The 27,977-nt window shown below is 51.6% G+C and overlaps 1 long non-coding RNA gene across 1 annotated transcript; it reads left to right on the top strand.

The window, feature by feature from the left end:
- Window positions 1-654: 654 nt before the first annotated feature.
- On the top strand, window positions 655-3,622 carry LOC121818802 (uncharacterized). Its single transcript, XR_006058929.1, has 2 exons — window positions 655-714; window positions 1,619-3,622. It is a non-coding gene; the product is annotated as an uncharacterized LOC121818802 (long non-coding RNA).
- Window positions 3,623-27,977: the final 24,355 nt, after the last annotated feature.

Below are 27,977 nucleotides of genomic sequence, written 5' to 3'. Positions count from 1 at the left end.
AAACCCTTAAATATGGACGCTCTGGAGGGGCCACGGAGCAGGGCCCCAGGGGCCCCGAGGAGGGGACACAGGCTGTCGTGCAGACCAAGGCCGTGGAGCTGGCGGCCCCGGAGGGGTGGGCTGACCGTGGGGAGGGGACGGCCGGAAAGGCTGTTGGTGCCAGAGGGGCACACACGGAAGCGCCCGGGGAGCTCCATCTCCCAGGCTGGGGTGGGGCGAGGCTGGCCTGCCAGGGCCACGTCACGCCGTGTAGGGAACAAGGCACAAGGAAGCTTGAGACCTGCTTGCACACGAGACTCTCAGCCAGGGCTGGACATTCTTGCAGACGAGACGTGCAGCTAAGAATCCTCCGTTTGTTCCCGTGGGAAAAGAACATTTCTTGCTCACAAGGATGTTTCTCTGATTCCTCAAAAGGAACAGACCCAGGGACAAAACGGATTCTGAGTTGATAAGGAAGTTCCCCAAAACAAAGTCTTAGCTGCAGTAAATAAGTTAAGGTAAAGGGTATCTCGCCCTGCGCCTGCGCGACGTATAGTCGCTGAATTACGGTGTTTGGCAACTTGCCCTGTAGACTGTGGTGCAAAAGATATAAAGTAAAGCAGCCGGACAAAGTGAGGAGTTAGAGTAAAAAGACTCGAACCTCTCTGCAGTGTTGGTGTGTCATTCCGTCGCCAGCATCTGGCGCCCAACGTCGGGCACGCCGGAACCGAAAGGGTGAGCACCCCGGGGCGCAACGCTGAAAGGGGGACTTTCGAGAAAAAGAAAACTAAGAGAAAAAGAACAGAAAAAAGAGAAAAGAAAAAGGAAAAACTATGGGGAATTCCCCGTCTTTAAAGTCACAATATATGGAGCTGGTTAAGGGGCTCCTGCATTCTATAGGAATTAAAACGTCTCCTCGCCGCTTGAGTGAGTTGTTGTGTCTTATAGAGCAGCATTGCTATTGGTTTCAATATCAAACAGAAGCACAGCTGAATTTGAAGGAACGGAAAGTGGTGCAGGAGTTAAGAAGGCAGCATCAAAAAGGAAACGTGATTCCTTTAAGGCTGTGGACTCTATGCAGCGCTATAACGCAGGCTTTAAAATTAATGGCTGCTGACAGTGAGGCCGCCTCATGTTCTCTTAAGAAGGAAGATCCCCTGTATGAGGATGTGCCTATGAGTGAGGAGAAGGAAGATGAAGGTGAGAAGGGGGCTTCACCTCAGCCTCCGCCCAAACCCCCAGATGATAGTAAAGATTCATCCACTGAGCCAGATAGAGATGTGAGTTCTGGGGAAGATTCAGATTCTGTAGAGGCAATGACTGCTGCCTTTTGAAAGCTTTTATTAAATAGAAAACGAACTTCCAAGGCTGTTAACCCTTCTGCACCACCTTATGCATCCCTATTTCTGGTAGCTGCCGTCAAGGCTGAGTTAGGGAGAGAGAGTTAGTGGTTTTGAAAGTACGGGACAAAGTATATTTTGGGAAATGCTTATTAATGACTCTCGTCCTTTAATGTCACTGATTATTGAAGATAAACAGTTTGAAGGATTAGTAGATACAGGAGCAGATGTTTCGGTTATTTCTCTCCAGCAGTGGCCTAATGACTAAAAAAAAGAAAAAAGTCCTCTTGTTTTAACAGGCTTGGGATCTATAGCAGATGTGTGGAGAAGCGCTCAACCTTTGTCATGCCAATTGTCTAATGGAAAAAAGGTATATTTCTTTTTACATTGTTAATATACCTATTAATATCTGGGGAAGGGATCTTCTATTTTTTTTTAGGAACAATGCTTACCATCTCGTCAGAAAACTTGTAGCCACTGCTCAGATTCCTCGAGCTCTCCCATTGAAATGGCTAACTGATGTCCCTAAATGGGTTGAGCAGCGGCCGCTTCCAAAAGTGAAGCTCGAGGCTTTAGAACAATTAGTAGAAAAAGAGCTTCAGTCTGGCTATATTGAACCTTCCACGCCTCCTTGGAATTCCCCTGTTTTTGTCATTTAGAAAAAATCTGGTAAATGGAGAATGTTGACTGATTTAAGGGAAGTTGACCAATGTATAGAACCTATGGGAGCTTTGCAGTTAGGTCTCCCTTCTCCTGCCTTGCTTCCACAGAATTGGTCTTCGATGGTTTTAGATTTGAAAGATTGCTTTTTTTAATATTCCTTTGCAAATAAAAGAAATAAATTTGCTGTTACTATTCCAGTGTATAATCATGGGCAGTGTCAGGTAACCTCACTATATGGACGGGAAACTTTACTTTGAATATTAATGATCCTAAGGGGCCATTCCAAGTTCATTTGCATATTAATGGATCTTACTCTGCTGTGGCTTGTGTGAAATTTCCTTATTCTTTACTGTATGGGCAATGGATTTGGAATGAGATTTGGGGAGTTATATCATGTTCTGATTGTAACTTGACTCAGTGTGTAAACCGTTCCTGGTGGGAAAATGTTGAAAACAAGACGGTCCATTCCAGTAATTACTCTTTGGTCATTGTGAAAGCACGGACTGAACTCTGGTTGCCTGTTAATCTTACTCGGCCCTGGTCGGACTCTTTCGCTGCCACTCCTCTTGTGAATGCTGTGCAAACTCTTCTCCATCGATCCCGAAGAATGCTTGGCATCGTCATCGCATCAGTTCTCGCCGTGGCTTCAGTAACAGCAACTGTAGCAGGTCTTGCTTTGCATCAAGGCATACAGACTGCTGATTCTGTCAGGGAATGGCATAAAGATGCTAATTTATTGTGGCAACAACAGCATGATTTGGACTCTCAGTTGGCTACTGATGTATTGAATTTACAACACACTGTTTCCTGGTTAGGAGATCAAGTGACTGTGTTAGCTACAAAGAGTGTGTTAAAATGTGATTGGGACTCATCCCACCTATGTGTAACCCCTGTTCCCTTTAATATGAGTGAGGGTTGGGAAAAGGTGAAAAGGTCTTTAGTGGGACACCAGAATTTAACTGCTGAAATCATGGAACTGGAACAAACTATATTGTCAACTTTTAGTAAGATGCTGCCTGATATTCTTGGTTCTGATATACTGAAGAGTCTTCAAGAAGGATTAGATAACCTCAGTCCTTTAGGGAATGTATCTGCATTGTTAACAACATCCTTTGTGAATACTTTGTTAATTGTTGCTTTATGTTTTATTGCTTTGATAGTCTCCCGCGCTGGCGAAAAGGGAAACAATTGAAAGAAGAAGCTTTGCCTATTCCAGCGCTTATTCAGCATCTACAAGAAAAGAAAGGGGCAGATGTAGAGAACAAGGTATAAGGAAGGTTGAGAAGTGCTTGCAAACGAGACTCTCAACCAGGGCTGAACATTCTTGCAAACGAGATGTTCAGCTAAGAATCCTATTTGTTCCCGTGGGAAAAGAACATTTCTTGCACACAAGGATGTTTGTCTGATTCCTCAAAAGGAACAGACCCTGGGACAAAACGGATTCTGAGTTGATAAGGAAGTTCCCCAAAACAAAGTCTTAGCTGCAGTAACTAAGTTAAGGTAAAGGTTATCTCGCCTTGCGCACTGTATAGTCGCTGAATTACGGTGTTTGGCAACTTGCCCTGTAGACTGTTGTGCGAAAGATATAAAGTAAAGCAGCCGTAAAAAGTGAGGAGTTAAAGTAAAAAGACTCGAACCTCTCTGCAGCGTTGGTGTTTCATTCCGTCGCCAGCAACACCAGGCCGTATCCTATGTCACGTAAAGGACTTTCGACTTTATCTCAAGGTCACAGGAAAGCTGGGGAAGGACCTTGAAACGTGGCAATGACCTGATGCGTGATTTAGGAAAATCACTGTGGCTGCCGTGTGAGCCAAAGTTCTGATGGGAGGCCAGCCAGAGCAGTGAGGTGATGGGCCTGGGCCGTCACAGGAGAGCCGAGGAAGGACCCAGAAACATGGCAATGACGTGGTGGCTGCTTTAGGAAGAGCACTGTGCCTGCCACGCAGGGCTGAACTCAACAGGAGTTCTGACAAGAGGCCAGGGTGGTGAGGCGATGGGGCCTGGGTCACTGTCCCCGAGGCAGCTTCTCTGGGCCAGGGACCTCCTCCACCCTCACCTCTGCCCTCAAGAGCAGCTCCCCGCATCCCGGGTCTCTCTTTGGGCCCTCATAGCCCCTTCCCCAGCCGAGCCCACCCTTGCATCCCACCCCTCGGAAGGGGCCCCTGGCCAGCCAGTGAAGGGCGGGCTCTGGGACGGGGGAGTCATTCTCCTTCTGCCCCAGCCCTTGCTCTCGCTGGATCTTTCAGCTGGGGGAGAGCAGGGCTGGGGCTTCCCTGGTGCATCAGGTGGGCAAGAATCGGCCCGCAATGCGGGAAATCCAGGCTCGATTCCTGAGTTAGAAAGCTCCCCTGGAGAAGGGAATGGCTACCCCCTCCACTATTCTTGCCTGGAAAGTTCCACGGGCAGAGGAGCCTGGCGGGCTACGTCCGTGGGGGTCACAAAGAGTCAGACAGGACTGAGCAACTAACTCAGTTCCAGTTCCAGGGCTGGCCGTTGCACTCCATGCCAGAGGCTGGAGCAAGGCTGTTCTCAGCCACTAATACCACAGGTATTCAGAATGAGGGACACGCGTCCTGCTCTATACGCGACCCTTCAAAGCCTTCCGGGGCTACTGTCGCCTACAGACATTTATTTTAAGGAACTGCTTCATGCCATTGTTGGGCTGGCCATTCTGAAGTTTGTCGAGTAGGCAGGCTGGCTGGCAGTTTGGGGAGAGCTGATGCTGAAGTCTTGAGTCTGAAACCTGCAGGCTGGAAATTCAGGCAGCGTTTCCATGATGTATTCTTCTTTTTTAATTAATTAATTAATTTGGCTGCGTTGGGTCTGAGTTGCTGTGGCACGTGGGTGCTTTCATTCACAAGCACAGGCTTCTCTCTAGCTGTGGCCTGGGCTCAGCAGTGTGGAGTGAGGGCTTAGAAGCCCCGTGACATGTGAGCCCTACCAGGGCTCACACCCGTGTGCCCGGCACTGGGAGGCGGACTCTGAATCACAGAACCTCCAGGAAATCCCCCTTTAAAGATATTTCTTTGGCTTCACTGGATCTTAGCTGCAGTATGAGGGATCTTCAGCTGTCGTGTGTGGGATCTAGTTCCCAGGCCAGGGGTCGTACCCGGCGCCCCTGCACTGGGGACATGGGGGTCTTAGCCAGGGGCCGCCAGGGAAGCCCCTGTCTGATGTATTCTGGAGGCAGAGTTTCCTCTTCTTCTGGAAAGTTCCGTCTTGGCTCATAAGGCCTTCAACGGGTTGGATGGAGCGCATCCACAGTATGAGGTGGTGGTGGGGAGGGCAGTCTGCTTTACACAGAATCTATGGACTTAAACGTAACCACATCTGAAAAAGACCTTCACAGCAACACCTCGTCTGTGTCTGACTAGACAACGGGGGAGCCAGAGCCGAGCCACATTGACATGTAACATTAACCATCATTAACCATGCCAGAGGGCTTCCCAGGTGGTACTAGTGGTAAAGGACCCGCCTGCCAGTGCAGGAGACATAAGAGACGTGGGTTTGACCCCTGGGTCGGGAAGATCCCCTGGAGAAGGAAAGGGCAACTCACGCCAGGATTCCTGCCTGGAGAATCCCATAGACAGAGGAGCCTGGTGGGCTACAGTCCCTGAGGTCGCAAAGAGTCGGACACGACTGAAGTGACTTAGCACGCATGCCCGCAACCATGCCAAAAAGTGGCTAAGGCTCTGATGTCGAGGTCACCATCCCAGTTATGGGTCGTGTTCTTCGGGCCAGGCCTTCTTGCGACCACCCCAGAGGCAGCCTCCTTTCACATTTCAAAGGGTGAAGTGACTTGCATGCGGTCCTGTCCCAAAGCGCTGTGATTCAGACCCAGCTCAGTGGGAAGAAGGAACCTGGCCTCTTACCCCTTCCAAGCCTCTGAAGCAAGGCTACAAATGTAGACCCTGGAGAAGACGCGATCGGTCGAATCTCTGAGGAGCTGCCAAGGGCCAGAGGAGGCTGACTGGTCTGAGCTGTGCTGTCCAGCGTGGTAGGTGGCTGCTGACATCCAGGGCCACGGAGCACTTGAACTTCGGCCAGTCCAAACTGAGATGCTCTGTGAACGTAACATGCACAGATTTCAAACAGTTTGTAAGGAAAAAGGTAGCTGAAAACATATTGACTAAATGTTGAAATGATAGTATTTTGGGGTGCATTGGATTACATAAAATAGTATTCAAATTAATGTCACCCATCACTTCTGAAATGTGGCTACTAGAAAATTTAGAAGTACACGAGGCATGAACTTGTGAGTTGCATTATACTTCTACTGGAAGTGCTGGTCCAGACGCTTCTGAACTGTTAGGCAGGAACTGTTGGTACCTTGTCTGTGATCATCGCTCCTGGGTTAAGCCCTGGTGCCTGGGCACAGTAGGTACATATTTGGTGAGGAGAGTGGGATTGCTCTGGAGTTCCCGAGGGCATCAGTGGAGTGTATGTTAAGAAGATGCGGACGAGAAAAGGTGGAGGTTGGAAGAGGTGGTGCCCACGGGGTGGCGCCAGATCCCCACTTTAGAAGCAGGAAGGAGGGAGGTGTTTTGTTTTTTCTTCCTCACCTAGCCTGCAAGAAGCTGATCCGGCAAGGATGTCTCCTGCCTCGGCCCAGCCTCACTCAGCTCCTTTCTCTAGCTTTCGGGACCCTATCTCCCATAGGGGGTTGGGGCCAGGGTTCAGGGATTCGGTGCGAATCCTCAGAGGGGGGCCCTGCCCCTGGACAGAGGGGCAGCTGAGGGTGGAGCCCACATCTGCCTGCGTCTCCTGCACTGCCGGCAAGTTCTTTACCCACTGAGCCGCCCGGGAGCCCGGAGGAGGGGGAGCGAGGCTGGAAGGGCGGCAGGGGCCTGCCCAAGCCTATCGAGAGCCGAGCAGGTCCCTTGAGCTTCACCCTCTCCACAGCTCTTCTTGTCGTAATGCCTTGGGCCTGTGGGCCTTGGTTGTTGATTCACTCTGACAAGCACTTAACAAATAATCACTGAGATAAACAGTCACTGAGTATGTGCCACGCATTGGGCTGGGCAGGAGAAGGTGCATCCACACACACCCTCTTATGAGAACAGGCGTTTCTAACTGCCTGGACCCAGGTGCTATAATTATTCCTGCTCCACCTCATGAGAGGGTTAAATGCCCCATCTCTGGAGGCAGTCCTCTTGGATTTAAGCCTCAGCTCTGACACTTGCTGGGTTTCGAGATCTTGGAAAAGCCATTTTACTTGAGTCTTGGTTTTTCTCGTCTGTGAAATGGGATAACCGTGATCGCTGCTTCCCAGGTTGTCATGAGGTTTAAATGAAATGATACATAGACAGGGCTAAGAGGAAGCAGAAAGTGTTGGATTCATCTTGCCTGTGACTAAAACAAATTTTTTTAAACATATTTATTTGTTTGACTTTACTGTGTTGGGTCATACTTAGTTGGCATGTGGGATCCAGTTCCCTGACCAGGGATGGGACCCCGGCCCCCTGCATTGGGAGCGCAGGAGTCTTAACCACCAGGGAAGGAAGTCACTTGCCTGTGGCTTTAACGGGAGGCACACAAGGCCCCTGCTGAGCAGGGCTGCTGCAGAGGCATCAGCTAAGCACCAGAATGGGGATGCGCAGACGGCCTAGCACCTAGCGAGGGGTCCCTGGGAAACACATCCTGTGGCAGGAACTCAGCACAAGTTGTTGTCTGAGAGGCAGTGCCAGGAAACCCCAGCAGGAGCATGGGAAATGAGTGCATGAGCGTTGAGGAGCTGGCGAGGCGGGCAGCACACCTTGGTCTACCTTGGCGCGCTGCTGTAGCGTGTGGAGCAGTACACCGGGTGGACATGAGCTTGAGCAAACTGGGAAGTGGTGAAGGACGGGGAGGCCTGTGTGCTGCAGTCCACGGGGTCGCAGAGAGTTGGACGCGACTGAGCGACTGAGAAACAGCTCAGTTATTCCAGCAAGGGGTGAGGGAGCTGGGGAGTTCATCCTCCACCCTCCAACTGAATCACAGGTAGAGGGCTGTGTCTGGGTGGGGGCTGGGGTAGTTCCCAGCACTGTCTGTTGTCTGCTCAAAAAGAAAACCTCCAGGCAGAGATACAAGTGCTGTTAGGAGTCTGACTGGTATGTACAGCCTCTTCTTCAACAGAGAAAGGAAAAGTTAATTCAAGCTAAGGAAAGAAGGGAAGGCTTCCTGGAAGAGGTGGCCTTTGTGCTCACCTGTGAAGGTTGGGTAGGAGTTTGACAAGCAGAGGTGGGGGAGGGGCATTTCTGTCAGGAGGCCGAGCACAGCCAAGAAAGGGGTAGGAGGAAGCTCTGGGTCAACTATGGGGGGATGTTTCGGGGACGAGGCCAGGAAGACCGTCCGGGGCTGAGCTATGGAGGCCTCCAGTGCCAGGCCAGAGAGAATTCTGGCTGGATTCTCTGGGCAGTGGGAAGCCATAGAAAGTAGAACTCTCTGCTGCAGGTGGTGGTAGGTAGGAGGGACTCCCAAGAGCAGGTGGGAGGCTGTGCTCCAAGTGGCAAGGGATGGGCATCTAGGTGGGACAGTGGAGCTGACCTCGGGGGCAGGTTGGAGGGCGAAAGACTTTCCGGGGTGAGTTCTAGAAGCCGTGGGGCTTGGGGATCTTTCTGTCCCTCTCGTGGGTAGAAATCTCAGACACGCGTCTTTCTGAGCGGCTGTGAACGGCTGTGCCATATGCCCAGCTTCCAGCAGGGGCGCCAAGCACACAAAACCCTCAGCCTCCTAGTGCTTCCGAGCCCGTTACTGGAGGGGCTGCTGTCTTCAGGGGGAGCTGGCCGCAGCGCAGCCGGGAGAGCCCAGGAGTCGGCCGCCTGGCTTGGACGCCAGCGCTGCTTTGCCTGTGTCTTGGCCTTTCCATGTTGCCACCTGAAAATGCAGACGATTGAAAATACCTTCTTCACGTTTGTCATAAGGATGAGAGGAGATAAGTCACCTAAAGCCCCCGGCCCAGAGTCACTGCGGCTGCCACTGGTGGGCGGAACTGGACAGGGCATTGCCCAGCAGGGCTGAGGCCCGGAGGACCGTCGTCCGTAGGAGGCGGCTGAGCATCCGGAGACCCCGGCCTTGCTGAGGGGCCCAGTCCCTCCGGACAGCCTGGGGACCTCCGACAGTCATTGGGCCTGATTTTAATTTTAATTTCCATAGCTATTGCTACATGAATGTCAGTGTGAGTTTTGGTGCCCTTGAGGGTAGCTTTTTTGAATAGAAAAATGTCTTCGGACACCCCTTTCCTGTAAAAAAAATTATTAGTTTATGATGTTCAATTTACTATACTTATAAATCCAACACTCTCATGTTTGGCCTTTGAGTTAGGTTAAAAAGCTTCTTTTATGAATATAGCAACTTTGAAAATAATTTTAAGGGGACATTAGATGAGTGTTTATAATTAATTATGAAAATAATTAATGGTTAATTAAATATGCTTAAACATCTTAAACTACATGTAAATTTAATATACTGTTTCTCTTTAAAACACTTCACTTGCTTTAATGACAAAACTCACTCAAGCACTTAAATAGATTTCAGAAATCTAATAATTATATTTATAAATAGGGTGAATTTAAATCCTTATAGCTATTCTAGTACTGTTGACAAATTTAGTAAGATTTTGACTTGAAAATCAGAAGTCTAAATCAATCAATGATTCATTTACGCATGTTAAATTAGAAACTTAAGCCTAATCTGTTATTCCCATAGAGCATATTCTTTTAAATGTTACAAATATTTAAGATTTCAAGCATGCACCTCTTTTCATTTTTTAATCTTGGACATTATCTTTGTTTTATTTGATTTCATTATGAGTCTTTAAAAATTTTTTGCCTCTCAGATTGGAAAGCAAGGTAGCATTATAATTATATTCATGTATGGCCATGATTTTTGTTTTCTTAGGAACTTGAGCAATTTAACATGAAGTTAAAAGAAGTTTCTAAGAGAGTTCAGATGCCCTTCCCGTGTCTAATATACTTTGGTACCTATTATTCTTTTAAAAAATATTTATTTATTTTTATTTACTTATTTGGCTGAGCTGGGTCTTAGGTGTGGCACGAGGGATCTTTCAAGTTGGAGCATGTGGGATCTAGTTCCCTGACCAGGAATCGAACCAGGGCCTCCTTCATTGAGAGCACACAGTCTTAGCCCCTGGGTCACCAGGGAAGTGCCAGCACCTGTAATTTCTTAATGCAAATATGTAACTACTAAATTTTTGATTATCTCTCCTTTTTTGAAAAACTCAATTCTTATCATGCTTAAGGGATGTGGGCTCATATGTTGAGGATTTTGCCACCCCAAGCAAATTGTGGGGTTGACTTCCCAAGCTATTCTGGGGTAATCATCTCCTCTAAGATTCTTTCATGTCCACGGAAACCTCAGGCTGAGATATAGGCTTTTGCCCGTGACCTTGCTGGGACATGAGTCCACTTATAATCTCTTGAACAAGATTTCCCATCATCCAAATGTGAGTGGTTATGTAGCCTGGCTCCTGTGGGTTCAGTTTCTGTAGTCCCCATTTCTCAAGTCAGATTTGAGTTGCAGTGTTTGGGTTTGGGTTCAGCTGATGAATTTACTGCTTGATTCTGTTCTGAACTTTGTTCAAAGATTCTCTTTGGGGGCCACCCTGTTACAGATGTTACTGAGTCTCTCTGCTTTTGCCTGGCTCCTGGGAAGAGCTCTAAGGGTTTTAATCAGGTTTGGCTGCGCTGGTGGTTCCCGCGTGCAGCCTCCCCAGTGCAGTGCTCCTGGTTCCCACGTGCAGGCTCTTCCCACTACAGTGCTCCCGGTTCCCGCGTGCAGCCTCCCCAGTGCAGTGCTCCTGGTTCCCACGTGCAGGCTCTTCCCACTACAGTGCTCCCGGTTCCCGAGTGCAGCCTCCCCAGTGCAGTGCTCCCGGTTCCCGCGTGCAGCCTCCCCAGTGCAGTGCTCCCGGTCCCCGCGTGCAGCCTCCCCAGTGCAGTGCTCAGGATTCTCGTTGCAGTAGCTTCTCTTGTTGCAGTTCACGAGCTCTAGATCCTGAACCAGGGCTCGAGCCCCCGTCTCCTGCATTGGCAGGTGAATTCTTAACTACTGGACCACCAGGGAGCTCCCCAGGATTCCTCTTTTAATAGTGATAGTGAGTCTAACCTTCAGAAGCCAGGATGCAGCTGAAGAAATGAAGAAATCAGAGGTGAATGGGTTAGAGGTGGAGTCGGGTGGGGGCCTCCCCCCTAATTCAGGTTTCAGCTCCCTGACAACCTTGCTAAAGCAGACCCCAGCCCCCAGTACTCCGAAACACAAAAGTCACACTAGCTTAGTTTCCTCAGATTGTTACTAACTGAGAATATGCAGGCATGTAAAAACCCAAGGCACACACTTAGATTTGAATTTCAGGTCAACATGGATAATGACCCCAGAATATTGCTTGGGACGTGGAAAATTATTCACTGTTTTTCTGAAGTTCAACAGGGTGTCCTGTAGCTTATCTGGCAGCCCTGCTGCTTTGTGCTGATAACTGTCTGCCCTGCGCCCTTCCCCCGACCACACTGTGACGCTGGAGGGTCAGCCTCTGTCTTGCTCACTGCTGTGCTCCTGGTCCCAGGACAGGACACAACTCATGGTGGCCGCTGAATGCATGAATGAGCGACTTAACGAATGCAGAGTCGAGAGGGGTATGGTGACTGAGCAGGGCCCTGCTGTATCCCCTGCCTCCTGTTTGTAGAAAAGCTTTGGCCTCCTAGGCCTTCTCTGAGCTCCAAAGAGCAAATTTAATCAGAGAAATGAAAAAAAAAAGTAGAATCAAAGAAAAATAGTCAAACAAGGAAAAATAATAGTTTAGAAATAAAACAAACTTAGGATCTTCAGCTCTACCCTATGGGCTATATATATAATATTCTGAGCCACGTCCTTTGAGCTGTTTTGTAGATACTGAAACCCCTACCGACTGGAAGAGGTTACCTGCTCTCTCTTTTTGGCGGTTCCATGCAGCCTGCAGGATCTTCGTGCCCAAAGAGAGAGAAAGAAATCCCCTCCCATCTTCTTTCAGAAAATGGTTTGCTGTGCAGAGCCCCACTCACCCGTGTGTGTGTGTGTTTGTCTGTGTGTGTGTGTGTGTTTGTCTGTGTGTGTGTTTGTCTGTGTGTTTGTCTGTGTGCGTGTGTTTGCGTGTGTGTGTTTGTGTGTGTGTGTTTGTGTGTGTGTGCACGCGTGTGTTTGTGTATGTGCGTGTGTGTGTTTGTGTATGCGTGTTTGTGTGTGTTTGTGTGCGCGTGTGTTTGTGTGTGTTGGTGTGTATGTTTTTGTGTGTGTGTTGGTGTGTGTGTCAGGGTGTGTGTGTGTGTGCCTGTGCACACGCGTGCGTGCTGTGCTCAGTCACTTCAGTCGTGTCCGACTCTTTGTGACCCCATGGGCTGTAGCCCTCCAGGCTCCCCTGTCCATGGGGTTCTCCAGGCAAGAAGACGAGCGGGTTGCCAGGCCCTCCTCCAGGGGGTCTTCCCCACCCAGGGATGACATCTGCGTCTCTTCCGTCACCGGCACTGGCAGGCGGGCTCCTCCCCGCCAGCGCCACTCGGGAAGCCCTCCTCTCACCCGCAGGACACACTGACGAATGCCCCCGGTTTCTCCGTGACAAGGCCAGACGCAGACCCTCGGAACTCCCATTCTTTGCTGGATAAATGATGAGCTGAGGAGCTCGTCTCTGCTGATCAATCAGAACAAAATGCTTGTTACCCAAACTTGAGCTTCTTTCCTCCGTCCAGGCCCGTGACCTGTGGCCCCCACCCCTCCTGAGGAGAGGCCGGCCTCAGGATAGAATAGTCTCAGACCCTCCTTCCTGCCCCCCAGCCTTTTATTCACTTTCCCACACCTGATCCTTGCAGCCTTGTTTGCTCCTCACTATAAAAGAAAACCTCATTTTACCCAGTTCTCGAGAGGCTCACAGCATTTACAGTCAGCGCATTTTGCCGGGTGCCAGAGGCCCCACCATGCGCACTGCAGGGGCGTCTGCCCTGCGACAGTCTTCTTCTTTGAAGGCTCTCCTTAGTCTGGATTTGTTGGGTTTTACTGGACAAAGGGAACATTTCATGCAAAGATGGGCTCAATAAAGGACAGATATGGTAGGGACCTAACAGAAGCAGAAGATATCAAGAAGAGGTGGCAAGCATACACAGAACTGTACAAAAAGATCTTCACGACCCAGATAATCATGATGGTGTGGTCACTCACCTAGAGCCAGACATCCTGGAATGTGAAGTCAAGTGGGCCTTAGGAAGCATCACTATAAACAAAGCTAGTGGAGGTGTTGGGACTCCAGTTGAGCTATTTCAAATCTTGGAAGATGATGCTGTGAAAGTGCTACACTCAATATGTCAGCAAATTTGGAAAACTCAGCGGTGGCCACAGGACTGGAAAAGGTCAGTTTTCATTCCAATCCCAAAGAAAGGCAATGCCAAAGAATGCTCAAACTACTGCACAATTGCACTCATCTCACACGCTAGTAAAGTAATGCTCAAAATTCTCCAAGCCAGGCTTCAGCAATATCTGAACTGTGAATTTCCAGATGTTCAAGCTGGTTTTAGAAAAGGCAGAGGAACCAGAGGTCAAATTTCCAACATCCACTGGATCATGGAAAAGCAAGAGTTCCAGAAAAACATCTATTTCTGGTTTATTGACTATGCCAAAGCCTTTGACTGTGTGGATCACAATAAACTGTGGAAAATTCTGAAAGAGATGGGAATACCAGACCACCTGACCTTCCTCTTGAGAAATCTGTATGCAGGTCAGGAAACAACAGTTAGAACTGGACATGGAACAACAGACTGGTTCCAAATAGGAAAAGGAGTATGTCAAGGCTGTATATTGTCACCCTGCTTATTTAACTTATATGCAGAGTACATCATGAGAAACACTGGGCTGGAGGAAGCACAAGCTGGAATCAAGATTGCCAGGAGAAATATCAATCACCTCAGATATGCAGATGACACCACCCTTATGGAAGAAAGTGAAGAGGAACTAAAAAGCCTCTTGATGAAAGTGAAAGAGGGGAGCGAAAAAGTTGGCTTAAAACTCAGCATTCAGAAAACGAAGATCATGGCATCCGGTCTCATCATTTCATGGGAAATAGATGGGGAAAGAGTGGAAATAGTGTCACACTTCATTTTGGGGGAGCTCCAAAATCACTGCAGATGGTGACTGCAGCCATAAAATTAAAAGACACTCCTTGGAAGGAAAGTTATGACCAACCTAGATAGCATATTCAAAAGTAGAGACATTACTTTGTCAACAAAGGTCCGTCTAGTCAAGGCTATGGTTTTTCCAGTATTTGTGTATGGATGTGAGAGTTGGACTATGAAGAAAGCTGAGCGCCGAAGAATTGATGCTTTTGAACTGTGGTGCTGGAGAAGTCTCTTGAGAGTCCCTTGGACTGCAAGGAGATCCAACCAGGTCACCCTAAAGGAGATCAGCCTTGGGTGTTCATTGGTAGGACTGATGTTGAAGCTGAAACTCCAATACTTTGGCCACCTGATGCAAAGAGCTGACTCATTTGAAAAGACCCTGATGCTGGGAAAGATTGAAGGTGGGAGGAGAAGGGGTGGACAGAGGATGAGACGGCTGGATGGCATCACTAACTCAATGGACATGGGTTTGGGTGGACTCTGGGAGTTGGTGATGGACAGGGAGACCTGGCGTGCTGCGGTTCATGGGGTCGCAAAGAGTCAGACACGACTGAGCGACTGAACTGAACTGAACTGAACTGGACAAAACTTAAGCAAAGTCAGACAGCAAGTGGCAGGGCCGGAGCTCAGACCCAGGCCTTCTGCCCCGGAAGCTCTGCTAACCCGTCTGTTTGGGCCCCTACCGCCTACACGACTCCAGGGAGAGAGACACACAGGCTCACACACATGCACGAAACATGCGTGAGGAACCCGTGTCCTGGAACGAGGGCTCGCTCGTCCCCGCCAGCACCGCCCCTGGCCTCAAGCCTCGTCCCGGGCGTGAGCGCGCCCTGTCCCGGTGCACGTGCTCGCCCCGCCGCCCCGCCCCCTGCACGTGCTCGCCCCGCCCACCACGCACGTGCACGTGCTCGCCCCGCCGCCCCGCCCCCTGCACGTGCTCGCCCCGCCCACCACGCACGTGCACGTGCTCGCCCCGCCGCCCCGCCCCCTGCACGTGCTCGCCCCGCCCATCACGCACGTGCACGCGCTCGCCCGTCCCACCCCGTGCACATGCTCACGCTCACCCAGCGCGCCAGGCGCTGCGAGTCACACTGTTTAGTGCCAGGAAGGGGGCGGAGTCTGAGGAAAAGCTTGCGGTAGCTCTGACTGTGGCTCCCCCTCCTCCCTCCGCCATTTGCGGGGTTCTCTCGACCCCCCTGCCCTCCCAGGAGGGGGCAGTGGCCGCTGGTCTCTCTTGAGGTTGTGGTTCAGGCCCCAAGGCGAGTCAATAGAACGTGGGATCCAGCCCGCAGGATCCTGCCCTGAGCTTGGAAAGAAGGCCGAGCTAGAGCAGCGCCCTCTCTGGCACCGAGTCTACCCCGCTGGCTGCAGAGAGGAGAGGGCTCGCCTCTGGGTTAGCCCTTTCCTTCCGCTGCCTGCCAGCCAGGTGAGCTTGGGCTAGTCACTTAACGTCTCTGAGCCTCCTATTGCATGTTGCTGTTGGCCAGTCGCTCAGTCGTGGCCGACTCTTTGCGACCCCACGGACTGCAGCACGCCAGGCCTCCCTGCCCATCACCAACTCCTGGAGCTTGCTCAAACTCAAGTCCATTTAGTCGGTGATGCCATCCAACCATCTCATCCTCTGTCGTCCCCTTCTCCTCCTGCCTTGATCTTTCCCAGTGAGTCAGTTCTTCACGTCAGGTGGCCAAAGGATTGGAGCTTCAGTTTCAGCATCAGTCCTTCCAATGAATATTCAGGATTGATTTCTTTTAGGGTTGACTGGTTTGATCTCCTTGCTGTGCAGGGGACTTTAAAGAGTTCTTCAGCGCCTGCCCAGTGTCACACAGCCATGAAGCCGCAGAGATGGGATTTGAATCCAGATGCCCTGGCTCTCCTGCTACACTTTCAATCTCATGCTGGGACTTGGTGAGGACCAACCCAGCCATGTCAACTGTCCAGCACAGCACCAGGCACACGCTGTCCGTGCTAAGTCGCTCAGGCGTGTCTGACTGCAGCCCCAAGGACTGTAGCGCGCCAGGCTCCTCTGTCCATGAGATTCTCCAGGCAAGAATCCTGGGTGGGTTGCCATGCCTCCTCCAGGGGATCTCCCCCAGCCAGCGATCGATTTCAAGCTTTTTAGGTCTCCTGGCTTGGCAGGCGGGCTCTTGACCACTAGCGCCACCTGGGACGCCCAGGCCCACAGCAAGTGCTCAGTAAGGGTGCTGTTCCTTTCCTTGCTTGCCAGGTGAGTCCTCTCAGAGCTGAAACTTTAACCCCTGCCCTGCAGGCTCATGACGGACTCCCCGCTTCGTCCCTCCGCCCCTCCCTGTGACCGGTCAGCCACCTCGGCGCAGGCTGACATCACATGCTGACCTCACCCCACCCTTGCCCCTCATCCTCCTCCATCGTCTAAATGGAGCCAGTTAAGGGTAATCCACCCGCTGGCCGCACCTCCCTGCCAGGCGCACACCCCCCTTCTTTCTGGGCTCCAGTTCAACACCACGATCAAATGGTTTTGCTCGTGCCCCCCGGCAGCCATGTGCCTGGAGCCTTCAGCAAGGGCCCTGGAGCCGGAGCGCCCTCCCCCGCCGCCTGGAGCGCCTCGGCTCGCGGCCGGCGCTGGGCTCGGCATTTCCTGCGTGCTCTGATTTCACCCCACAGCAACGCTTTGAGAGGGGGCACTTTTTCCCCCCATTTTCCAGATGGGAAACAAGCTCTGAGAATTAAAGTGACTTGTAGTCTGGAAGTGAACCTGAGGATAGAGGGGGGCTGTGGCCTCTGCCCAGGGGAATGATGGGGTACACTCCAGTGGGGGTGGCGTTTGGGGAGACCTGTGAGTGGTTCGTCTGTCAATGGGGAGAGGTAGGGAGGTGGGGAGAGAGGGGATGGGCAAGCTGGGCAGGGGAGGCCATGTGGTCAGGGCTTGCACGTTTCAGGGTTTTTATTTTACTTTTAAAAATGATTTATTTGTGGGCTGTGCTGGGTCCTCACTGCAGCCTGGCCTTTTCTCTGGTTGCGCTGAGTGGGGGCTCCTCTCCGGTTGCTGTGGGCAGGCTCCTTATTCTGATGGCTTCTCTGGTTGCTGACCGCAGGTTCTGGGGCCCCGGGCTTCAGTCGCAGCGGCTCCTGGGCTCCAGAGCACAGTCTCAGTACTTGGGGCACACGGGTGTAGTAGCTCTGCAGCTTGTGGGACCTTCCAGGACCAGGGATCGAACCCGTGCCTCCCGCGTAGTAGGTGGATTATTTACCACTGAGCCACCATGGAGCCCAGTGCTTTTTTATTCTTTAACAATTTAGCATATTAAGATTCCGCAACCCTAACATTTTACTGGTCTAAGGTCCTGTATTTCTTCCATTCTCAACTTCTATTAACCCAAGAGCTAGGATACTCAGCAGTTCTGTGACTCACACGTACTGAGGGGCCCTGTGTCTCAGATCCTGTAATTTGCAGACTGTATGATTAATTTCAGGAAGATGGTGGGTGTGTGGGTGGGGAAGGCCGGAACAGTTCTGGTCCATAAGCAGCACTCCCCCCACCCCACCCCCACCCCTCCCTTCCTCAAGTGTCGGCTTCCCCAGGGCTGGGCGCAACAGAGGAATCAGGAAACACAGAAGTGACTGACATCTGGGTGAGAAAGAGCAGGGCTGGCTGGGGGTGGGGTCGGGGGCTGGGGATGGTTTTGGGCCAGGTACAGGGCTTGTGTTGGCACAGCTGAGAGGAAAGAGTCAAATGCATTTGTGGGAAACCCGTACAAAGTTGTGGACAAAGAGCTTGAGCACCTGAGCCTGTATTTGAAATGGGAACCATGCAGCATTGGCGTGCAATGGAATCCTATGTGCAGGAACGCCCCAGGGCTGCTATGAAGCCAGGGTAAACGAGACAAGGGCCAGCCAGTCTCTGTATAGATGACTAATAGTAAATACCTTAGGCACAGTGGACCAGGACATGCACTGTATCCTCTTAGCACAGATGGAGCGTCACTGCACAGTTCAGACAACGCTGTGCCATCTCATTACACTAAAAAGAACACAGCCCACTGGACCTTGAAAGCGCACCACTTGCCCACCAGTGGATGCGTGGATGAAGTAAATGTGATTCACTCATACAACAGAGTGTTCTTTAGAAGGAAGGAGGGCGGCCCTGGTCCAGGGGTTACGAATCCCGCTCGCGGTGCAGGGGACGCCAGTTCAACCCCTGACCGGGGAAGCTCCCACATGCTGCAGGACAGCTGAGCCCGTGCGCCCCAGCTACTAAGTCTGTGCTCTGGAGACCACGAGGCGCATCTCCTGAGCCCACTTGCAGTGACTGCTGAAGCCCGTGCGCCCTAGAGCCCGTGCTCCGTAACGAGAGAGGGAACAACAGTGCAATGAGAAGCCCGCACGCCCACCTAGAGACAGCCCCCGCTCTCCGCAGCCGAGCAAGGCCCCCGTGCACAGCAGCAAAGACCCAGAGCGGCCAAAAGCAAATAAGTGTGCAAACAGGGAAGGGGTTCCGACACATGGTGCAGCACGGATGGGTCTCGAGAACGCTAAGTGGAAGAAGCCAGTCGCGGAAGGCAGCTGAGGAGACTCCCCTGGGGTCCCGTGGCTGGGACTCTGGGCTCCCAGTGCGGGGGGACTGGGTTCGACCCCTGGTCAGGGAACTGGATCCCACGTGTCGCAACTAAGACATGGCACAGCCAAACATAAATAAATAGATATATTTGTAAAAGGTCCTTAGAGTAGTCAGATTCATAGATACAGAAAGCAGAATAGTGGTTGCCAGGGGCTGGAAGCTGGGGAACAGGGAGTTATTGCTCAATGGGGGCAGAGTTTCGGTTCTGCAAGATGAAGAGTTCTGGAGGTGGGTGGGGGCGATGGCCGCCCAGCGTGGGGCTGTGCTTAATGCCCCTGAACCGTTCACTTAACAGCGGTTGCAATGGCAACTTTTATAGTTTGTGTATTTTACCACAATAAAAGGGCTTCCCTTGTGGCTCAGCCGGTAAAGAATTTGTCTGCAATGCGGGAGACCTGGGTTCGATCCCTGGGCTGGGAAGATCCCCTGGAGAAGGGAAAGGCTACCCACTCCAGTATTCTGGCCTGGAGAATTCCATGGACTATATAATCCCTGGGGTCACAAAGAGTCGGACACGATAAAAAAGGTGCGACAGTCAGTGTCCTGTGTTCTTGTTTTGACATGATGGCTGGGCACTGGAAATAGTAAAAAGCTGCGTGACGGTGATACGCAGCTTGTCAAGGTGTAGCTGGGCCAGTGACCCGTCGAGCTCCGAGCAGCCAGGCAAAGGGGTGAGAGGACGAGTGTGTGTCATAACGCCTCAGTTACAGGGTGAAGGGCCACACAACGCAATGGACAGGTCTGGTCGTGTTCCAGTGAACCCTTATCTGTGGACAAGGGATCTGTGAAAATTGAGTTTCGTTCAGTTTCCAAGTGTCGTGGACTAGGCTTTTGCTCCCGTCCCCACCGGTTAAAAACGGTACAGCCATCCTTAGCTCACGTCATTGTAGAAAAATGACAGGCGGGCCCCAGATTTGGCCTGTGAACTGCAGTTCGCCAAGCCCCAGGAGCGTCAGACAAAGCTGAACCAAGGGACATTCTATGAAAAAAAAATTGCCTGGACTCTTCAAAAACGTCAGTTTCATGAAATACAAAGGTCTGAGGAACGGCTCCAGATTAAAGGGCCCTAAAGAGATACCAGTGGCTGGGTGTAGCACAGGATCTTGGATTCTCTTTTGCTGAAATGGATGTTATTTTGACAGTTGGTGAAATTGCCATGAGATCCATGGGTTAGAGCAGAGGGTTGTATCAATGTATTGATTTCCTGATTTTGATAATTGTATTGTAGTTATAGAAGGGAATTCCATACTTTCAGGAAACGCATACTTAAGTGTTTACAGAAAAAGAACACCATGCCTGCAACTCACTGCTACGTGGTTTGGGAAAAAAACATGCGCTACGTGGGCTGTAAACACCCAGTATATGAGTGTATATAGACTGTAAATAAATGCACACAGTGGGAGGGGGCAGCACCGATGTAGTAAGACGGTATCATTTGTGGGCTCCAGGCGATCTGGAGCAGGGCACCTGCAAACTCTTTGTTCTTTTCTGCTTATTGTTTTTTACACTTTGTTGGCCATGCTGTGTATGTGTGGCTTGCAGGACCTCATTTCCTAGGCCAGGGACTGAACCCGGGCCCTTAGCACTGACAGCGTGGAGTCCTAACCGCTGGACCACCAGGAAATTCCCTCCTTGTTTTATTCTCACAACTCTTCTGTAAATCTTGAATTATGTCAATAAAGCAATTTTAGGACAAAGCAGAGGACGGATCATTCTCTTCTGTTTTATGTGTCTGCAGATAGCTATTGCAAAACCGCCGTCCACAAAAGGTCCCATTTATCTTTCTCACCGGCGGTGAATGGAAGTGCCCGTTTCCCCACACCCACACTGACACTGAGTATTATTCATCTTTTGAGGCTTTGACATTGTGATAAATTGAAAATATCTCATTTGTTTTGTTGGACATTTCTTTTTGTTACAGCTGGGGCTGAGCACATTTTCCTGTGTGTACTAGCCATGTCTGTTTTTTCCTTTTGTGTGAGTAGGAAGTGAAGGGAACCCAGACCCTGGGCCCTCGTGTTTTACTTGTTAACAGTTACGTGTTTGTTTATGCGGCTGCACCAGGTCTCGGGTGCGGCTTGTGGACTCTAGTTGCGCTGTTGTGGACTCTAGTCACGGCGTGTGGGATCTAGTTCCCTGACCAGGGATGGAACCCGAGCCCCCTGCATTGGGAGTGTGGAGTCTTAGCCACTGGACCCCCAGGACAGTCCCTTTTGGGTCCTTTTAACATTCAGAGGAGGAACAGAGGAGCTGAGGAAAGTCAAGATATCAACAAAGGTCCATGTAGTCAAAGCTACGGTTTTTCCACTAATCATGGACAGATGTTAGAGTTAGACCCTAAAGATGGCTGAGTGCTGAAGAATTGATGCTTTTGAGCTGTGGTGTTGGAGAAGACTCTTGAAAGTTCCTTGGACTGCAAGGAGATCCAACCAGTCCATCCTAAAGGAAATCAGTCCCGAATATTCATTGGAAGGACTGATGCTGAAGCTGAAACTCCAATACCTTGGCCACCTGATGTGAAGAACTTACTCATTGGAAAAGACCCTGATGCTGGGAAAGATTGAAGGCAAAAGAAGGGGGCAACAGAGAATGAGATGGTTGGATGGCATCACTGGCTCAATGGACATGAGTTTGAGCAAGTTCTAGGAGATGGTAAAGGACAGGGAAGCCTGGTCGCAAAGAGTCGGACACAACTTAGCAACTTTTTAAAAAAACAACAACAAAAGATGGCCAGGAAAGAAGGTGCTTCAAGAGGGAGGGAGGCCGAGTGTGTCCTAGGCTGCTGAGAGGGCCAGTGAGACGGGGACAGGGGGGTGACCGGTGGGCTCAGTCGGCACGGAGGCCGGGAGTTAGAGGACGGCAGGGAGCATGGGAGGTGAGGTTTGCAAGAGACAGCCTGTGCCAGCTGTTTCAGGAGCGCTGCTGTGAAGGGGAGTGGAGAAACGGGGGGGAGCTGGAGGGGAGTGAGATACAGGGAGGGTGGCGTTGCCTGTGGCTGCTCACGGGGACGATCCAGAAAAGAGAGAAACTGGTGACTCAGGAGACAGGAGCAATACCAGGAGGAATGGCGTTCTTCAGAAGAAAAGGGGCTCCCTGGTGGCCTAGTAGTTAGGGTTCGGGGCTTTCACTGCTGTAGCCCAGGCTCAGGCCCTGGTCGGAGAACTGACCTGCAGGGCGGGCAGCAGTGGGACGCCTCCCCCAGTCCATGGGGTCGGCCCCACTGAGACACCAGTGACGACCGACTGCCATGCGCTCGGCACCCTACCTGCTCCTGCGAACCGCAGGCACGCCCACACCCCCGACTCCAAGGTGTCTCGCCGTGGATGGCCAACTGGCCAAAGAGTGGCGCAGCTCGTCTGGGCCTCTGTTTTCCTCAGCTGTGAGTTGGGGGTGGTGGCTGAATTCATAGGATTTCATCTGTAATAAGTTGGGGGTGGTGGCTGAACTCACAGGGTCTCATCTGTAAGTTGGGGGTGGTGGCTGAACTCACAGGGTCTCATCTGTAAGTTGGGGGTGGTGGCTGAATTCATAGGATTTCATCTGTAATAAGTTGGGGGTGGTGGCTGAACTCACAGGGTCTCATCTGTAAGTTGGGGGTGGTGGCTGAACTCACAGGGTCTCATCTGTAAGTTGGGGGTGGTGGCTGAATTCATAGGATTTCATCTGTGATAAGTTGGGGGTGGTGGCTGAATTCATAGGGTCTCATCTGTAAGTTGGGGGTGGTGGCTGAATTCATAGGATTTCATCTGTAAGTTGGGGGTGGTGGCTGAATTCACAGGGTCTCATCTGTAAGTTGGGGGTGGTGGCTGAATTCATAGGATTTCATCTGTAATAAGTTGGGGGTGGTGGCTGAACTCACAGGGTCTCATCTGTAAGTTGGGGGTGGTGGCTGAACTCACAGGGTCTCATCTGTAAGTTGGGGGTGGTGGCTGAATTCATAGGATTTCATCTGTGATAAGTTGGGGGTGGTGGCTGAATTCATAGGGTCTCATCTGTAAGTTGGGGGTGGTGGCTGAATTCATAGGGTCTCATCTGTAAGTTGGGGGTGGTGGCTGAATTCATAGGATTTCATCTGTAAGTTGGGGGTGGTGGCTGAATTCACAGGGTCTCATCTGTAAGTTGGGGGTGGTGGCTGAATTCACAGGGTCTCATCTGTAAGTTGGGGGTGGTGGCTGAATTCATAGGATTTCATCTGTAAGTTGGGGGTGGTGGCTGAATTCACAGGGTCTCATCTGTAAGTTGGGGGTGGTGGCTGAATTCATAGGATTTCATCTGTAAGTTGGGGGTGGTGGCTGAATTCATAGGATTTCATCTGTAATAAGTTGGGGGTGGTAGCTGAACTCGCAGGGTGTCATCTGTAAGTTGGGGGTGGTGGCTGAATTCACAGGATTTCATCTGTAGTAAGTTGGGGGTGGTGGCTGAACTCACAGGGTCTCATCTGTGAGTTGGGGGTGGTGGCTGAACTCACAGGGTCTCATCTGTAATAAGTTGGGGGTGGTGGCTGAATTCACAGGGTCTCATCTGTAATAAGTTGGGGGTGGTGGCTGAATTCACAGGGTCTCATCTGTAGTAAGTTGGGGGTGGTGGCTGAACTCGCAGGGTGCTTGCAAGGATTAGCTGAGAGAATCTGAAGAGCAGCGTCTGCTGTCTGGAGTGGTTTTACCCCAGGGAGTCAGTAGGCAATGTCTGGAGACGGTTTTGGTTTTCCAGCTGAGTGTGTGTGTGTGTGTGTGTGTGTGTGTGTGTGCGTGCGCACAAGGCTACTGGCATCCAGTGGGCAGAGGCCAGGGATGTCGCTAAACACCCTACAGGGTCCAAGACCGCCTTGGGACAAAGAATTATCTGGCCTCAAACCCGTGATGGAAGTGCCGGGCACAGGGGAACAGCTCAGCTGGCGTCAGCTAATGCTACTGCTCTGGCGCTCCCGGGGGCCTCCCTGGCTGTCCAGCGGTCAGGACCCCATGCTTCTACTGCAGTGGGCACGGGTTCGATCCCTGATTGGGAAACTAAGATCCAAACTTCCGTCTGAACCAGCTCCTTCCCTCCCACTTCCTCCCATATTTCCCATCCAAGGGAAAGTACCGCCGTCTGCCCCAGGCAAGATATATACAGTATCCTCGACTCCCCTTTCCCCTCACCCCCAAACCCAGTCCATCATCAGCAAATCCTGGGACTTACTCCCCCAGACATCCCGAATCTTTACACTCCCGCCCCAGGCACGCCCTCAGTCCAAGTCCTCGCCACGTCTGCGCTGGATGGATGAGGTGCCTCCTGACTGCACTCGCTGCTTCCCTCTGGCCCCTCTTTTGTGGACTTCCATTCAGCAGCCAAAGTGATGAAAAAATGCAGCCAGATCGTGTCCTTCTCCTGCTCCTGGTGGTTCCTGCCTCTCTCACGTCTCAGCTCTCCCAGCTCACCGAGCCCTGTGCGCTGGGCCCTCCTGTCCACTCGCCCTCCTCACCCCTCCTCTCTGTCCACACACCCCTCCTCACCCCTCCTCTCTGGCCACACTCACCTTCCTTTGGCTTCTTGACAGTGTGAGCTCCTTCCTCCCCAGAGAGCTTGTCCTGCCTCGCCGGCCCCGCCTCAGGAGTGGTTCTGTCATTCAGATATCAGCACTTCCTTTTTTTTTACCATTAAAAAATTATAGCTGATCTACAGTGTCATGTTGTATAGCAAAGTGGTTCAGTCACATACACATATATACCTGTGCGTGTGTGTATACGTGGGCTTCCCTCCTGGCTCAGTAGTCAAGAATCCGCCTGTGTCGTAGGAGCCGCAGAAGACTGGGGTTCAATCCCTGGGTCAGGAAGATCCCCTGGAGAAGGGCATGGCAACCCACGCCAGTGTTCTTGTCTGGAGAATCCATGGACAGAGGAGCCTGTAATCCACAGGTTCGCAAAGAGCTGGGCACGACTGGAGCGGCTGAGCACGCATATGTGTGTGTGCGCGGGCACGCCTTCCTCCCAGATCGTCTCCCCTCGTGGGTTATCACAAGATACGGCTGTGCATCCCTGTGATAGCAGCAGGCCCTCGCTGCTCACCCCGTATACAGCGCCGTGCGACTGCTAGGCCCAGAGTCCTCCCCGTCCGCCTGGGTGAGCACGCCTGGCTTGTTTCCTGTGTCTGTCAGTCTGGGTTTTCTTTTTGGCTGTGCTGCGTGACTTGAGGGGCCTCGGCCCCCTGACCAGAGGCTGAGCCCCGCCCCCTGTAGTGGGAGCGTGGCGCACTCACCACTGGCGGGGCAGGGGATTCCCGGCCTGCTCCCGTTTTGCAAGTAAGTTCATTTACATCAGTATTTAGACTCCACATGCAAGTTTATAATGTGTGTCACTGCACTCAGTACCACCGCTGGATACCTTGGTAGTCGCTGTGCCCGCCCATGGTGCTGCAGATGGCATTGTTTCACCCTCTTTTATGGCTGAGCAGGATTCCAGGGTGTATTGGGTTGGCCGAAAAGTTCATTCGGGTTCTCCATGAAGATGGTATAAAGCTGAATGAACTTTTTGGCCAGCCCAATAAGCACACCGCATCTTCTTCACCCACGCGTCTGTTCTGCTGGCGTACACTGTGGTTGCTCGAATGTCTTCACCACTGTAAGCCGTCCAGTGCCTTCTTGAGGCGTCTTTCCTGACCCTCCTGCCTACCCTAGCTCTGGCACTCAGCTACGCAGAACTGAGAGCTTGCGGCGAACGGGGTCGGATCCGCGATCGCCGAAGGAGAAGACTTAGCTTCGGGACCAGGCACGAGGCTTGATCACTCAAGAGCTTTTGTGTAGCAGAGTTTTATTAAAGTAAGAAAAGGGACAGAGAAAGTTTCTGACGTAGACTCGGAAGGGGGACGGAGAGCGTCCCCCTCTCTAGTGTTAGCAAGGGAGTTAAATACTTTTTAAATTAGTTACTACAATAAATCAAAAGAATGTCTCAAGGTTGTAAAGATCTCACTAGACCCACTCCCATAGTTTACATTTTAAGATAACAGGATTAGCCCAGAGGTTTTCAAGAAGGAGAAACTGTCCTCAAGCAGGACACACTGTTGTTCTATAATCCTTAGAACAGAGTTTAAACTGAGTTGTTTGTTATGTAATCACCAATTAAAGAAAAAAACGTTTTAAGTGACCAGGAGGAAGGAACGTAGAGAAAACGAGATGTTTGTCTTCCTCCTCCTTGGGAACTCCAGACGCCTCTCTCCTCGGGGACCTCCGGACGCCTCGGAACTGACTCGATGCGTACGCCGCCTTCTGCATGAGACACACCCCTTCACTCTTTAATTATGTCTGCCCCCTTCTCGCGAGGCTGCTCCACGAGAGCAGGGCCTGTCCGGCTCAGGGCACCTGCAGCGTCTGGGATAGTGCCTCACGCGTAGTGGTTGCTCAGTGAATGCTCACTGAATTATTTAAAACTGTGTGGCTTGCCTGCTCGTGACTTTTGTCTATTTTCTACTGAGCTTTTACTTTTATTTACTTGTAAGAGCTCTTTGTTTATCAAGGATGTTAGCACTTTCGTTTTGATTTCTTAAAAAGCATTTGCCGAAACAGAGGCTGCAGCCTTCCGACAATAGTAGCTCCTCCCGCTTGGAGGGACGGCTCCAGCCTCAGCATATAAACAGTGGAAAAACACGAGTGGATGCTCAGGGTTGGTCCGCGCTTACGCAGCACCAAAAGGAGAGACCACTTCCCCCCCTTGGAATGTTGGCGAGCTTGGGCATCCAGATCCTTGCCCTGGCTTAGCTAGTGGCGTGAGCGGATGACATTTTGGCAGGCCTCTTGACCTGAGTGAGTCAACTTGCAAATTGGGGATAATGGTACTTGTTCCTGGTTCATTAGCTTGAGATAGTCTAAACGTCCCAGGGGGCAGGGCTTGGGGCTGGATCCGTATTTGGTGAGTTTGGGCTCTGTGCCAAGTCCTTGACTGAATGAGACGTAGTTCTGCCTTCAAGGAGTTCACAGTCTAAAGAGAGCAGGCGAGGAAGCAACTCCACTCCAGAGACCCCGAGGAAGGAGAAGTGTAGGCAATGCACAGACGTGATACCCAAGAAGAAGTGGGGGACTGCCGGGAGGGGAGGCGAGGAAGGCTGTCCAGAGGAGAGGATCTCTGAGTAGGGTTTCAAGGAGCGAGCAGGAGCTCATCGGACCGACAGGGGCAGAGCGGTCAGCGTAGAGGGACCTGCGTGTGCGAAAGCTTGGGGGCAGGGGTATGGGAAAGCTACAGCTCCGTGGGGTGCCTCCCTGGCTCACCCCAACTTCCTACTTCTTTCCTTTCCGAACTTCGGTCTGCGCCAGTGTGGTCTTCGGGGGCAGCTGAGTGACGGCTGCCTGCAGGAGTGCTGAGCCTCCCTGCGGCAAGCCTGGGAGGCAGGCCTGCCAGGAGGTGCTGCCGGGGGCAGGTCTTCAGGGGGCTTGCTAAGTGTCCTTCCTCTCACCACAAGGAAGGAGACAGAGGAGCCTGCCCCGCGGCTGTTAGGCTTGGCCCAGCAGTCTCACTCATCACGGTGGAGGACACTTTACTGGAGCAGACAAACCTCACGGCTGAGGGCCCTGGGGGAGTGGGAGATAGTGGCTGAATGGCAGGGCTGGGCAGAAGCTGAGCTGCCCGGGTCCTGGGAAGGCAAAATATTCCATCTCCTCTGGCGCCTCTTTCCTTGGTGTTTAGTGACTGTTGGGAGTTGTGTAGCTGAGGCTAACGTGTTTCAGCAGGAAAGCACCCCGGGATCGATTAGAAGTGTCTGCCCCGAGAGCTGGAATGGCGAGAAGTGGCCGGTGTGCTGTGCCTCCTGCCACCTCTGACCTAGTCCAAGGCTCTCGTTTTACAGGTGGGCAGACTGAGGAGAAGAGAGCGGAAGTGTCTCCCTGGCTTTTCTGTCTCCGGTCTCAGAAGAGTGTCTGTCCTGTGACGCCAGGGGTTAGCTCGCGTGAGACTGATAGCCCGTTCCCCTGCGCCCCACGTTCCAGGCTCTCTCTGCTCTGCCTGGACAAGCGGCTGCTTGGTGCACAGACTCTCGCATGTTTCCTGGGAGATTTCCCACAAAGGAACAGCTTCCAGAGGAGGCTGGGGACAGAGTGGTGCCTCCTCCTGGGAGCCACGGGCTGACCTGGGCAGAGGCTGGGGACAGGCTCAGGCACCAGGCTGCAGAAGAGCGGCCTTTGCAAGAAGACCAGTTCAAAAATATAAACTGTTTCAACAGAGCCACGAACTTCAGGCCTGAAAGCTCTCAACACACTTTAAGTTCAATTCAGTTGGAAAAAAAAAAAAGCGCAGACCTGGGTTTAAA

The sequence above is a fragment of the Ovis aries genome, chromosome 2, assembly GCF_016772045.2.
Source record: "Ovis aries strain OAR_USU_Benz2616 breed Rambouillet chromosome 2, ARS-UI_Ramb_v3.0, whole genome shotgun sequence".
In the NCBI taxonomy this organism is placed as follows: domain Eukaryota; kingdom Metazoa; phylum Chordata; class Mammalia; order Artiodactyla; family Bovidae; genus Ovis; species Ovis aries.
The sequence above is the reverse complement of the archived record's forward strand: the minus strand, read 5'-3'. Positions and strand labels throughout refer to the sequence as shown.